Source organism: Somniosus microcephalus, chromosome 19 (genome assembly GCF_052327205.1).
Source record: "Somniosus microcephalus isolate GS21.2 chromosome 19, FLI_Smic_1.0, whole genome shotgun sequence".
In the NCBI taxonomy this organism is placed as follows: domain Eukaryota; kingdom Metazoa; phylum Chordata; class Chondrichthyes; order Squaliformes; family Somniosidae; genus Somniosus; species Somniosus microcephalus.
This window is the reverse complement of record NC_141005.1, coordinates 3,372,557-3,385,639: the sequence shown is the minus strand read 5'-3', so window position 1 is coordinate 3,385,639 and position 13,083 is coordinate 3,372,557.

The following is a 13,083-nucleotide window of genomic DNA, read 5'->3' as shown; positions in this document are numbered from 1 at the left end:
AGTGTTGTGTCTATCAGACTGGGCCAGTGTTGTGTCTATCAGACTGGGCCAGTGTTGTGTCTATCAGACTGGGCCAGTGTTGTGTCTATCAGACTGTGCTGGTGTTGTGTCTATCAGACTGGGCCAGTGTTGTGTCTATCAGACTGGGCCAGTGTTGTGTCTATCAGACTGGGCCAGTGTTGTGTCTATCAGACTGGGCCAGTGTTGTGTCTATCAGACTGGACCAGTGTTGTGTCTGTCAGTCTGGGCCAGTGTTGTGTCTATCAGACTGGGCCAGTGTTGTGTCTATCAGACTGGGCCAGTGTTGTGTCTATCAGACTGGGCCAGTGTTGTGTCTATCAGACTGTGCCAGTGTTGTGTCTATGAGACTGGGCCAGTGTTGTGTCTATGAGACTGGGCCAGTGTTGTGTCTATCAGACTGGGCCAGTGTTGTGTCTATGAGACTGGGCCAGTGTTGTGTCTATCAGACTGGGCCAGTGTTGTGTCTATCAGTCTGGGCCAGTGTTGTGTCTATGAGACTGGGCCAGTGTTGTGTCTATCAGACTGGGCCAGTGTTGTGTCTATCAGACTGGGCTGTTGTTGTGGAGATGCGAGGGAAGTCCGAGCAGCCTGATCCGTATGAGAGTTCAACACATTCGGGAGCAATGGCCCCTCAGGGCAATGTCCCAGGACCCCCCAGGTACAGACCACCCAACACCTGTCTCCAGTACTGATGGCCCATCACTCAGGCCCCTCAGGCTGGCTCATCACTCAGGCCCCTCACTCTGGTCGGTCACTCTGGCCCCTATCTCTGGCCAGTCACGCTGGCCCCTCACCCTGGCCGCTCAGTCCGGCCGATCACTCTGGACCCTCACTCCAGCCCCTCACTCCAGCTGATCACTTTGAACCCTCACTCCAGCCCCTCACTCCAGCCGATCACTCTGGACCCTCACTCCAGCCCCTCACTCTGGCTCCTCACTCTGGCCCCTCAACCCAGCTGGTCATTCTGCACCCTCACTCCGGCCCCTCACTCTGTCCAGTCACTCTGTCCGGTCACTCTGGCCCCTCACTCTGGCCGCTCACTCTGGCCGATCACTCTAGCCCCTCACTCCAGCCGGTCACTCTGGACCCTCAAACTGGCCCCTCACTCCAGCCGGTCACACTGCACCCTCACTCCAGCCCCTCTCTCTGTCTGGTCACTCCGGCCCCTCTCTCTGTCTGGTCAATCCGACCCCTTACTCCGGCCCCTCACTCCAGCCGGTCACTTCAGGCCCTCACTCTAGCTGGTCACTCCTGTCTCTCACTCCGGCCCCTCTCTCTGTCCGGTCACTCCGGCCCCTCACTCCAGCTGGTCACTCCTGTCTTTCACTCCGGCCCCTCACTCTGGCCCCTCACTCCAGCCCCTCACTCTGGCCCCTCACTCCAGCCCCTTACTCTGGCCCCTCACTCCAGACGGTCACTCCGAGCCCTTACTCTAGCTGGTCACTCCTGTCTCTCACTTTGGCCCCTCGCTCTGTCTAGTCACCCCAGCCCCTCACTCTGGACCCTCACTCCAGCCGGTCACTCCGTCTGGTCACTCTGGCCCCTCACTCCAGCCGGTCATTCTGCATCCTCACTCCGGCCCCTCACTCTGGCCAGTCACTCTGTCTGGTCACTCTGGCCCCTCACTCTGGCCGGTCACTCTGGACCCTCAAACCGGCCCCTCACTCCAGCCGGTCACACTGCACCCTCACTCCGGCCCCCCTCTCTGTCTGGTCACTCCGGCCCCTCACTCTGGACCCTCACTCCAGCCGGTCACTCTGGCCCCTCACTCCGGCCCCTCACTCCGGCCCCTCACTCCAGCCCCTCACTCCCGCCGGTGCCCGTTGGATGATCAAACTCCAGTTCAGCCATTCTCAGATGCGAGGCTGTGTTGTATATTGTCGAGTTTCTCAGGTTCCTGCCTCTGGTCTGTTAGTGACATTGAGGAATTGAAACCCGACACATTGTTCTCAGTGAAATAGTTCACTTATATTGACACACCAAGTGCCCATAAATTATGATTATGAGCCCAACAATGAAGTGATTGGTTGCAGTAAAGAGTCTCTTGTGAGGGAAGTGAATCCCCAGGGCTGCTCCTTTAGAAGGAAAAGAGCAAGGAATGTTTGTTGGGAATGGATCCAAGATTTTGGTATTTGACAAGAGCAGCTCTTAGGAAATTTTTTTGATTTCAGTCAACCGTTTAATTCAAATAATAAAACTGGAGAATTATTAATAATCGAAGGTGCCATAGGCAAGCTGACTGCAGCAACAGAAACCAACTCGGTGCCATTGAGCAGCACCAAAAGAGGCCATTCGGCCCACATTAACAGTGCTCGAACATTCCAAAACTAATCCCACTGCCCCGCTCTCCCCATAGCCCTGTATCAATCCCAAACTAACCCCACTGCCCCGCTCTCCCCATAGCCCTGTATCAATCCCAAACTAATCCCACTGCCCCGCTCTCTCCCCATAGCCCTGTATCAATCCCCAAGCTAATCACACTGCCCCGTTCTCCCCATAGCCCTGTATCAATCCCCAAACTAATTCCACTGCCCCGCTCTCTCCCCATAGCCCTGTATCAATCCCAAACTAATCCCACTGCCCCGCTCTCTCCCCATAGCCCTGTATCAATCCCCAAACTAATCCAACTGCCCCACTCTCTCCACATAGCCCTGTATCAATCCCCAAACTAATCCCACTACCCTGTTCTCTCCCCATAGCCCTGTATCAATCCCCAAACTAATCCCACTGCCTCGATCTCTCCCCATATCCCTGTATCAATCCCAAACTAATCACACTGCCCCACTCTCTCCCCATAGCCCTGTATCAATCCCAAACTAATCCCACTGCCTTGTTCTCTCCCCATAGCCCTGTATCAATCCCAAACTAATCCCACTGCCCCGCTCTCTCATCATAGCACTATATCAATCCCAAACTAATCCCACTGCCCCGCTCTCTCCCCAAAGCACTATATCAATCCCAAACTAATCCCACTGCCCCACTCTCTCCCCATAGCCCTGTATCAATCCCCAAATTAATCCCACTGCCCTGCTCTCTCCCCATAACCCTGTATCAGTGGGGTAGCATTTCGGTGCTAGTGACCATAATTCAGTTAGATTTAAGGTAGTTATGGAAAAAGACAAGGATAGACCAGGTATAAAAATTCTAAATTGGGGAAAAACAAATTTTGTTAAGCTCAGAGGGGATTTAGCCATAGTGGACTGGAAACAGCTACTTGAAGGTAAATCAGTGTCAGAGCAGTGGGAGGCATTCAAGGAGGAGATCCGGAGGGTTCAGACCAAGTATGTGCCCTTAAAGAAAAAAGGTGGGACTACCAAATCTAGAGCCCCCTGGATGTCTAGGGACATACAGGGTAGGATAAAGAAAAAAAGGGAGGCATATACATAGATACATAGAAGATAGGAGCAGGAGTAGGCCATTCGGCCCCTTGAGCCTGTTCCTCCATTCAATGAGATCATGGCTGATCATCCAAATTCACTACCCTGTCCCTGCCTTCTCCCCATATCCCTTGATCCCTTTAGCCTTAAGAAATATATCCAACTCCTTCTTGAATATATTTAATGAACTGGCCTCCACTGCCCTCTGTGGCAGAGAATTCCACAGGTTCACCACTCTCTGGGTGAAGAAATTCCTCCTCATTTCAGTCCTAAATGGCTTACCCCTTAACCTTAGACTATGACCCCTAGTTCTGGACTCCCCGGCCATCAGAAACATCCTTCCTGCATCTAATCTGTCCAGGCCTGACAGAATGTTATAGGTTTCAATGAGATCTCCTCTCAATCTTCTAAACTCCAGTGAGTATAAGCCCAATCGACACAATCTCTCCTCATACGTCATTCCTGCCATCCCAGGTATCAGCCTGGTGAATCTTCGCTGCACTCCTTCCATGGCAAGAACGTTCTTCCTCAGGTAAGGCGACCAAAACTGCACACAATACTCAAGGTGCGGTCTCACCAAGACCCTGTACAACTGTAGCAAGACATCCTTGTTCCTGTACTCAAACCCTCTTGCTACGAAGGCCAACATACCATTTGCCTTCTTAACCGCCTGCTGCACCTGCATGCTTACCTTCAGCGGCTGGTGCACAAGAACACCCAGGTCTCTTTGCACTTCCCCTTCTCCCAATCTATTGCCATTCAAATAATAATCTGCCTTCCTGTTTTTGCCACCAAAGTGGATAACCTCACATTTATCCACATTATAGTGCATTTGCCATGTTTCTGCCCAATCACCCAACCTGTCCAAATCGTACTGGAGTTTCACGACATCCTCCTCACAGCATACCCTCCCACCCAGCTTTGTGTCATCTGCAAATTTGGAGATATTACATCCAATTCCCTCGTCCAGATCATTAATATATATTGTGAACAGCTGGGGTCCTAGGACCGATCCTTGTGGTACCCCACTAGTCACTGCCTGCCACTCGGAAAACGACCCGTTTATTCCAACTCTTTGCTTTCTGTCCGCCAACCAGTTCTCTATCCAAGTCAATACCTTGCCCCCAATCCCATGTGCCTTAATTTTACACGCTAATCTCTTATGCGGGACCTTATCGAAAGCCTTCTGAAAGTCCAAATACACCACATCCACTGGTTCTCCCTTATCTATTTTACCAGTTACATCCTCAAAAAATTCCAGTAGATTAGTCAAGCATGATTTACCTTTTGTAAATCCATGTTGACTTTGTCCGATCCTGTCACTGCTTTCCAAGTGCTCTGCTATTACATCTTTTATAATGGACTCTAGCATTTTCCCCACTACCGATGTCAGGCTTACCGGTCTATAATTCCCCGCTTTTTCTCTTCCACCTTTTTTGAGTAGTGGGGTAACATTAGCTACCCTCCAATCCATGGGTACCGTTCCAGAGTCTATCGAGTTCTGGAAGATGACCAGCAATGCATCTACTATTTCTAGGGCCACTTCCTTAAGTACCCTGGGATGTAGATTATCAGGCCCTGGGGATTTATCGGCCTTCAGTCCCATCAATTTTCCTAACACCATTTCCCTACAAATACTGATTTCTTTCAGTTCCACCCTTTCATCAGACCTTATGTTCCCCGGCATCTCTGGGAGGTTATTTGTGTCCTCCTTTGTGAAAACAGAACCAAAATAGGTATTTAGTTGGTCTGCCATTTCTTTGTTCCCCATTATAAATTCCCCTGATTCTGACTGCAAGGGACCTACGCTTGACTTCACCAATCTTTTTCTCTTCACATATCTATAAAAGCTTTTACAGTCAGTTTTATGTTCCCTGCAAGCTTACTCTCATATTCTATTTTCCCTTTATTAATTAATGCCTTTGTCCTCACAGAATCACAGAAACCCCACAGTGCAGATAGAGGCCATTTCGGCCCATCGAGCCTGCACCGACACATATCCCACCCGATCCTCGTAACCCCTACATCAACACATATCCCACCCTATCCCCGTAACCCCACGTATTTAATCCCCCTAACACTAAGGGTCAATTTATCATAGCCAATCAACCTAACCCGCACATCTTTGGACTGTGGGAGGAAACCGGAGCACCCGGAGGAAACCCACGCAAACATGGGGAGAATGTGCAAACTCCACACAGACAGTCACCCGAGGCCGGATTCGAACCTGGGTCCCTGGCGCTGTGAGGCAACAGTGCTAACCACTATGCCACCGTGCTGCCCTTTGTTGAATCCTAAACTGCTCCCAATCCTCAGGATTATTGCTTTTTCTAGCCAATTTATATGTCCTCTCCTTGGATCTTATGCTATCCCTTATTTCCCTTGTTAGCCACGGTTGAGTCACCTTTTTTGTTTTATTTTTATGCCAAACTGGGATGAACAAATTCTGTAGCTCATCCATTTGGTCTTTGAATGTTTGCCATTGCCTATCCACCATCAACCCTTTGAGTGCCATTCCCCAATGAATCCTACCCAACTCGCGCCTCAGACCATCGTAGTTTCCTTTATTTAAATTGAGGACCCTAGTCTCTGATTCAACTTCTTCATTCTCCATCTTAATGAAGAATTCGATCATATTATGATCGCTCTGACCCAAGGGGCCTCGTACAACAAGATTGCTAATTAATCCTTTCTCGTTACATAATACCCAGTCTAAGATGGCCTGATCTCTGGTTGGTTCCTCGACATATTGGTCCCGTAAACACTCCAGGAATTCCTCCTCCGCAGTATTGTTACTAATTTGGTTGGCCCAATCTATATATAGATTAAAGTCACCCATAATGACTGCTGTGCCCTTATTGCACGCTTCTTTAATTTCTCTTTTAATGCCATCCCCAACCTCCGCCTTACTGTTTGGAGGTCTATATACCACTCCCACTAACGTTTTTTTCCCCTTAGTATTTCTCAATTCTACCCATGCAGATTCCACCTCATCAAAGCTAATATCCTTCATTACAATTGTGTTAATCCCTTCTTTAACCAGTAATGCTACCCCACCTCCCTTTCCTTTTTGCCTATCTTTCCTGAATATCGAATACCCCTGGATGTTGAGTTCCCAGTCTTGGCCATCCTTGAGCCACGTTTCCGTAATCCCAACCAAATCGTATTCGTTTACCTCTATTTGCGCAGCCAATTCATCCACCTTATTACAAATGCTCCTCGCATTAAGACACAAAGCCTTCAGGCTTGTTTTTTTAATGCTCTTAGACCTATTAGAATTATTATTTACTGTGGCCACGTTTGATTTAAACTGTTGATTTCTCTGACTGTCACTTTTGTTTTTCTCCTTCCTATCTTTTGCTTTTATCCTTGTTTCCCTTTCTTCTGTCTCCTTGCTCATGTTCCCAACCCCCTGCCATTTTAGTTTAAACCCTCCCCCACAGCACTAGCAAACACTCCCCCTAGGACATCGGTTCCAGCCCTGCCCAGGTGCAAACCGTCCGGTTTGAACTGGTCCCACCTCCCCAGAACCGGTTCCAATGTCCCAGGAACTTGAATCCCTCCCCCTGGCACTATTCCTCTGGCCACGTATTCATCTGAAATATTCTTCTATTTCTACTCTGACTAGCACGTGGCACTGGTAGCAGCCCTGAGATTACTACCTTTGAGGTCCTGTTTCTTAGTTTATCTCCTAACTCCCTATATTCCGCTTTTAGGACCTCATCCCGCTTTTTACCTATATCGTTGGTGCCTATATGCACCACGACAACTGGCTGTTCACCCTCCCCTTCCAAGATGTTCTGCAGCCGCTCGGAGACATCCTTGACACTTGCACCTGGGAGGCAACACACCATCCTGGAGTCTCGTTTGCGGCCACAGAAAAGCCTATCTATTCCCCTTACAATTGAATCCCCTATTACTATAGCTCTACCCATCTTTTTCCTCCCATTCTGTGCAGCAGAGCCACCCCTGGTGCCAGGAAGTTGGCTGCTGCTGCCTTCCTCTGATAAGCCATCCCCCCCAACAGTACCCAAAGTGGTGTATCTGTTGGAGAGGGGGATGGCCACAGGGGACTCCTGCACTACCTGCCTGCGCCTAGTACTCTGCCTGTTGGTCACCCGTTCCCTTTCTTCCTGTCCAACCTCTACCTGCGGTGTGTCCAACTCCGTAAACGTGCTATTCACGATGTCCTGAGCATCGTGAACGCTCCAGTATGTATCCAATCGCAGCTCCAGCGCCACAATGCGTTCTGTCAGTAGCTGCAGCTGGATGCACTTCCTGCACATGTAGTTGTCAGGGACACAGGAAGTGTCCCTGAGTTCCCACATACTGCAGGAGGAGCATATTATGGGGCCCAGCTGTCCTGCCATGACTTACCCTTTAATTAATTGAATTTAAATCAATCAATCCCACTATTACACTACAGTTAACTGGTTTACCAACAGTCCCTGCTACACCAGAGAGACCGTAGAAACTATAAACCACAGAGTTAAAGTTTAAAAAAAGAGAGAAATACTCACCAACCAATCACTTACTGTAATGTATATACCTTTAAGAGGGGAACTATCTTTTACAGCTCATGTATACTGCAGTACCGGCAGTGACCACACCTGTATATAGCACTGAGTAGTAATCTGTACAGATCAGTTCCCGTGTGAGCCACGTTGAGTAAACACCTGTTGTACCGCTCTCCTGCAGTCTGTGTCTTATTATACACGGACACAACATTGGCGACAAGGCAAGTTCGAACCTACCTGCAACTCTGCATCACCTCCCGGGGGTTCGTTCCTGGAGATCAGTGGATTGGAGGTCAAGGCCAGAGACTCGGGCGTCGACCACAGGCAACCGCCCAGTCATCCAGCAGAGACTCGAGAATTGCGGGGGAGGCTGTCAAGAGCCAGGCTTGGCTTTCCAGTCAAGGTGGTCCAGCAAAACGGGCTGGCAACAGGTAGTGCGCAGACCCTTCCCGGACAGCGGCGGGCTAGAGCCCGACCGAGCGGCACAGCAAAGGGCCGAGCAGCGTCGACGGGGGAGAGAGAGAGAGGGCAGAGCGCACAGGGTGCAGCCGGTGTTCAGGGGCTGAGCAGCGTCGAAGAGAGGGAAAGAGAGATGCGCAGAAACCTGCGAGGCGCCGCCATTGCCACGAGGACCGCCGAGAGCGGCGTTGGCAGCAACGCAGGAGAAGCGCGCAAAACCTACAGGGCGCTGCCATTGCCATGAGAACTGCCGGGAGCGGCGTTGGCAGCAGCGGGGGAGGAAGGAAAGCGCGGGAGATGCCATTTTAAGCCAATGGGAGATGCCATTTTGAACCACACCCAAAATGCCGAAGAGTGGCAGTATCACCGCATTTGACAATGAAGTCGAAGATTGCACTACATATGTCGAACGAATAGAGGTATACTGCAAGGCAAATGAGGTGTCAGATGGCAAGAAAGTGTCGGTATTGTTAAATTTAATGGGTGCAAAGACGTATGGTTTATTACGAAATCTAGTAACCCCAACGAAGCCAATGGAAAAGAGTTTTGAAGACATAGTATACGAAGAGATGTTGAGAGTAAGCAATTCCAGCACATCCATGAGAAGCCAACAAGGAGCTTCAATGTAGGGCAACCAGTCTTGGCCCGCGACTACCGAACAGAAAAATGGCCGCCAGGAACGATATGCACATGGCAGGGCCCACTAATGTACACAGTGGACGTTGGGGAGAGCATCGTGAGATGCCATGCTGACCAGATCCTAGAGTCACAGGAACAAGTCAACCCCATGCCTTGCCCATACGTACCTGGTGATGAACCCGACGTACAGGTCGCATCTACCCCAGAATCAGTAGCATCGGAAGCTGATGAACCCACTGACGACAGGGGGCCAGAATCGCCTCCGCACCAAGAGCAAGACACTCGGGAAAGGCACTATCCAGAAAGGATCAGGAAGCCTCCCCAAAAACTGAATATATAAATAGACTATTTTCAGCTAATGTTGCATGTTAAAAGTGTTAATTGTAATTAGTTTGATATTTAATTGTTAAATGAGTGTTATGGTACTGTTAATCTAAAAGGGGAGGAATTGTAATGTATATACCTTTAAGGGGGGAACTATCTTTTACAGCTCATGTATACTGCAGTACCGGCAGTGACCACACTTGTATATAGCACTGAGTAGTAATCTGTACAGATCAGTTCCCGTGTGAGCCACGTTGAGTAAACACCTGTTGTACCGTTCTCCTGCAGTCTGTGTCTTATTATACACGGACACAACACTTACCTGCTCCCTGGTGACGTCACACTTTGATTACTTTTTACCTCTCTCCCCCGCTGTTGAACTAGTAAACCGCTCCTCACTCACTGCCGCCGATTTTAAACTGCCGCCAATGCTCAGTGTTCGCACGCAGGTCCGCTCTGGATACCGAGGGCAAAATACTCCAGAATCTTTAGAGGAGTACAGAAAGTGCAGGGGTGCTATTAAAAAGGATATTAGGAAAGCAAAGAGAGAGCATGAAAAATTATTGGCAAGAAAAATCAAGGAAAACCCAAAGATGTTTTATAAATATATTAAGAGTAAGAGGATAACTAAAGAAAGGGTAGGGCCTATTAGAGATCATGAGGGTAATCTGTGTGTGGAGGCGGGAGACGTCGGTAGGGTTCTTAATGAATATTTTGCGTCTGTTTTCACAAAGGAGAGGGGCGAAGCAGACATTGCTATCGGGGGGAGGAATGTGAAATATTAGATGAAATAAACATAGTGAGAGAGGAAGTATTAAGGGGTTTAGCAGCTTTAAAAGTGGATAAATCCCCCAGGCCCCGATGAAATGTATCCCAGGCTGTTAAGCGAAGCATAAGAGGAAGTAGCAGAGGCCCTGGCCATCATTTTCCAATCCTCTCTGGCTTCAGGTGTGGTGCTGGAGGACTGCTAATGTGGTACCCTTGTTTCAAAAGGGAGAAAAGGATAGACCGAGTAATTACAGGCCAGTCAGCCTAACCTCGGTGGTGGGAAAATTATTGGAAAGAATTCTGAAGCACAGGATAAATCTTCATTTAGAAAGACACGGATTAATCAAGGATAGTCAGCACGGATTTGTTAAGGGAAGGTTATGTCTGACAAACTTGATTGGATTTTTTGGGGAGGTATCACGGAGGGTAGATGAGGGTAGTGTATTTGATGTAGTGTATATGGACTTTAGCAAGGCTTTTGATAAGGTTCCACATGGCAGACTGGTCACGAAGTTAAAAGCCCATGGGATCCAAGGCAAAGTGTCAAGTTGGATTCAAAACTGACTCGGAGGCAGGAAGCAGAGGGTAATGGTTGATGGGTGTTTTTGTGACTGGAAGGCTGTTTCCAGTGGGGTTCTGCAGGGCTCAGTACTAGGCCCCTTGCTTTTTGTGGTATATTTCAATGATCTAGACTTGAATATAGGGAGTATGATTAAGAAGTTTGCAGATGATACTAAAATCGGTTGTGTGGTTGATACTGAAGAAGGAAGCTGTAGACTGCAGGAAGATATCAATAAATTGGTCAGGTGGGCAGAACAGTGGAAAATGGAATTCAATCCGGAGAAGTGTGAGGTAATGTATTTGGGGAGGGCTAACAAGGAAAGGGAATACACATTAAATGGTAGGACACTGAGTAGTGTAGAGGAACAAAGGGACCTTGGAGTGCATGTCCACAGATCCCTGAAGGTAGCAGGCCAGGTAGATAAGGTGGTTAAGAAGGCATACGGAATGCTTGCCTTTATTAGCCGTGGCACAGAATACAAGAGCAGGGGGGTTATGCTTCAACTGTATAAAGCACTAGTTAGGCCTCAGCTAGAGTACTGCATGCAGTTCTGGTCACCACATTACGGGAAAGATGTGATTGCACTAGAGAGGGTACAGAGGAGATTTACAAGGATGTTGCCGGGAGTAGAGAATCTTAGCTATGAGGAAAGACTGGATAGGCTGGGTTTGTTTTCCTTGGAACAGAGGAGGCTGAGGGGAGAGGTTTAGAGGGGATTTGAGGGGGAATTTCTTCACCCAGAGAATTGTGGGGGTCTGGAACTCACTGCCTGAAAGGGTGGTAGAGGCAGGAACCTTAACCACATTTAAAAAGTACTTGGATGTGCACCTGGGATGCTGTAACCTGCAGGGCTACGGACCAAGAGCTGGGAAGTGATTAGACTGGATAGCTTTTTGTTGGCCGGCGCGGACACGATGGGCCGAAATGGCTTCCTTCCGTGCTGTAACTTTCTATGATTCTATGACTAATCCCAAACTAATCCCACTGCCCCGCTCTCTCCCCATAGCCCTGTATCAATCCCAAACTATTCCAGTATCTCCTCATCACTCCAGTCTCCCATCCCTGGTGAATCTACACTGCTCACTGTGGTTTTTCTATAATGGGGCTCAAACTGCCCAATCTCTCTCTGCGGCCTAACCAATGTTTGTATAAATTGATCATTAATTCTTTACTCTTGTAAACTGTGTCCCTATTTATAAAAAAACAAACTTTATTGACCTTTTCCTGGCAGTCTGCTGTTGACCCTGGACAGCGCGTCACCCCTGGGGCCCTCGGACTATCGGCACTTCCATCTCCTGCCCTAGTTTGCTGAGCAGGTCACAATCCTACATGTGGCTTAATTGATTTGATTTGTGAACATAAGAACATGAGAATTTGGAGCAGGAGCCGGCCATTCGGCCCCTCGAGCCTGCTCCGCCATTCAATAAGATCATGGCTGATCTGATCTTGGCCTCAACTCCACTTCCCTGCCTGTTCCCCATAACCCTTGACCCCACTGTAGCTCAAATATCTGTCAATCTCCGCCTTGAATATATTCAATGACCCAGCCTCCACAGCTCTCTGGGGTAGAGAATTCCAAAGATTCACGACCCTCTGAGAGAAGAAATTCCTCCTCATCTCCGTCTTAAATGGGCGACCCCTTATTCTGAAACTATGCCCCCTAGTTCTAGATTCCCCCACCAGGGGAAACATCCTCTCAGCATCCACCCTGTCCAATCCCCTCAGAATCTTATATGTTTCAATAAGATCCCCTCTCATTCTTCTAAACTCCAATGAGTATAGGCCCAACCTGCTCAACCTTTCCTCATAAGACAACCCTTTTCATCTCTGGTATCAACCTCGTGAACCTTCTCTGAACTGCCTCCAATGCAACTAAATCCTTCCTTAAATAAGGAGACTAAAACTCTACGCAGTACTCCAGGTGTGGTCTCACCAGTGCCCTGTACAGTTGTAGCAGGACTTCCCTACTTTTATACTCCATCCCGTCAGCAAATTTGGCAACAGTACACTCGATCCCTTCATCCAAGTCATTAATATAGATTGTAAATAGTTGAGGCCCCAGCACTGATCCCTGTGACACACTACTAGTTACAGTTTGCCCACCTGAAAATGACCCATTTATACCGACTCTCTGTTTTCTGTTAGTTAGCCAATCCTGTATCCATGCTAATATATTACCCCCAATCCTGTGAGCTCTTGTCTTGTGCAGTAACCTTTTATGTGGCACTTTATCGAATGCCTTCTGGAAATCCAAATACACCACATCTACTGGTTCCCCTTTATCCACCCTACTCTACATTTTCTTCTCGTGGCTCCGACAAATGTTTGTTGAGATTCTCTCTGACTGCAACTTCCTACTTCAGGAAGCTCATTTCATTCAGTAAATTCCTGCAGCTTACCTCTGCCTCAGAACTGT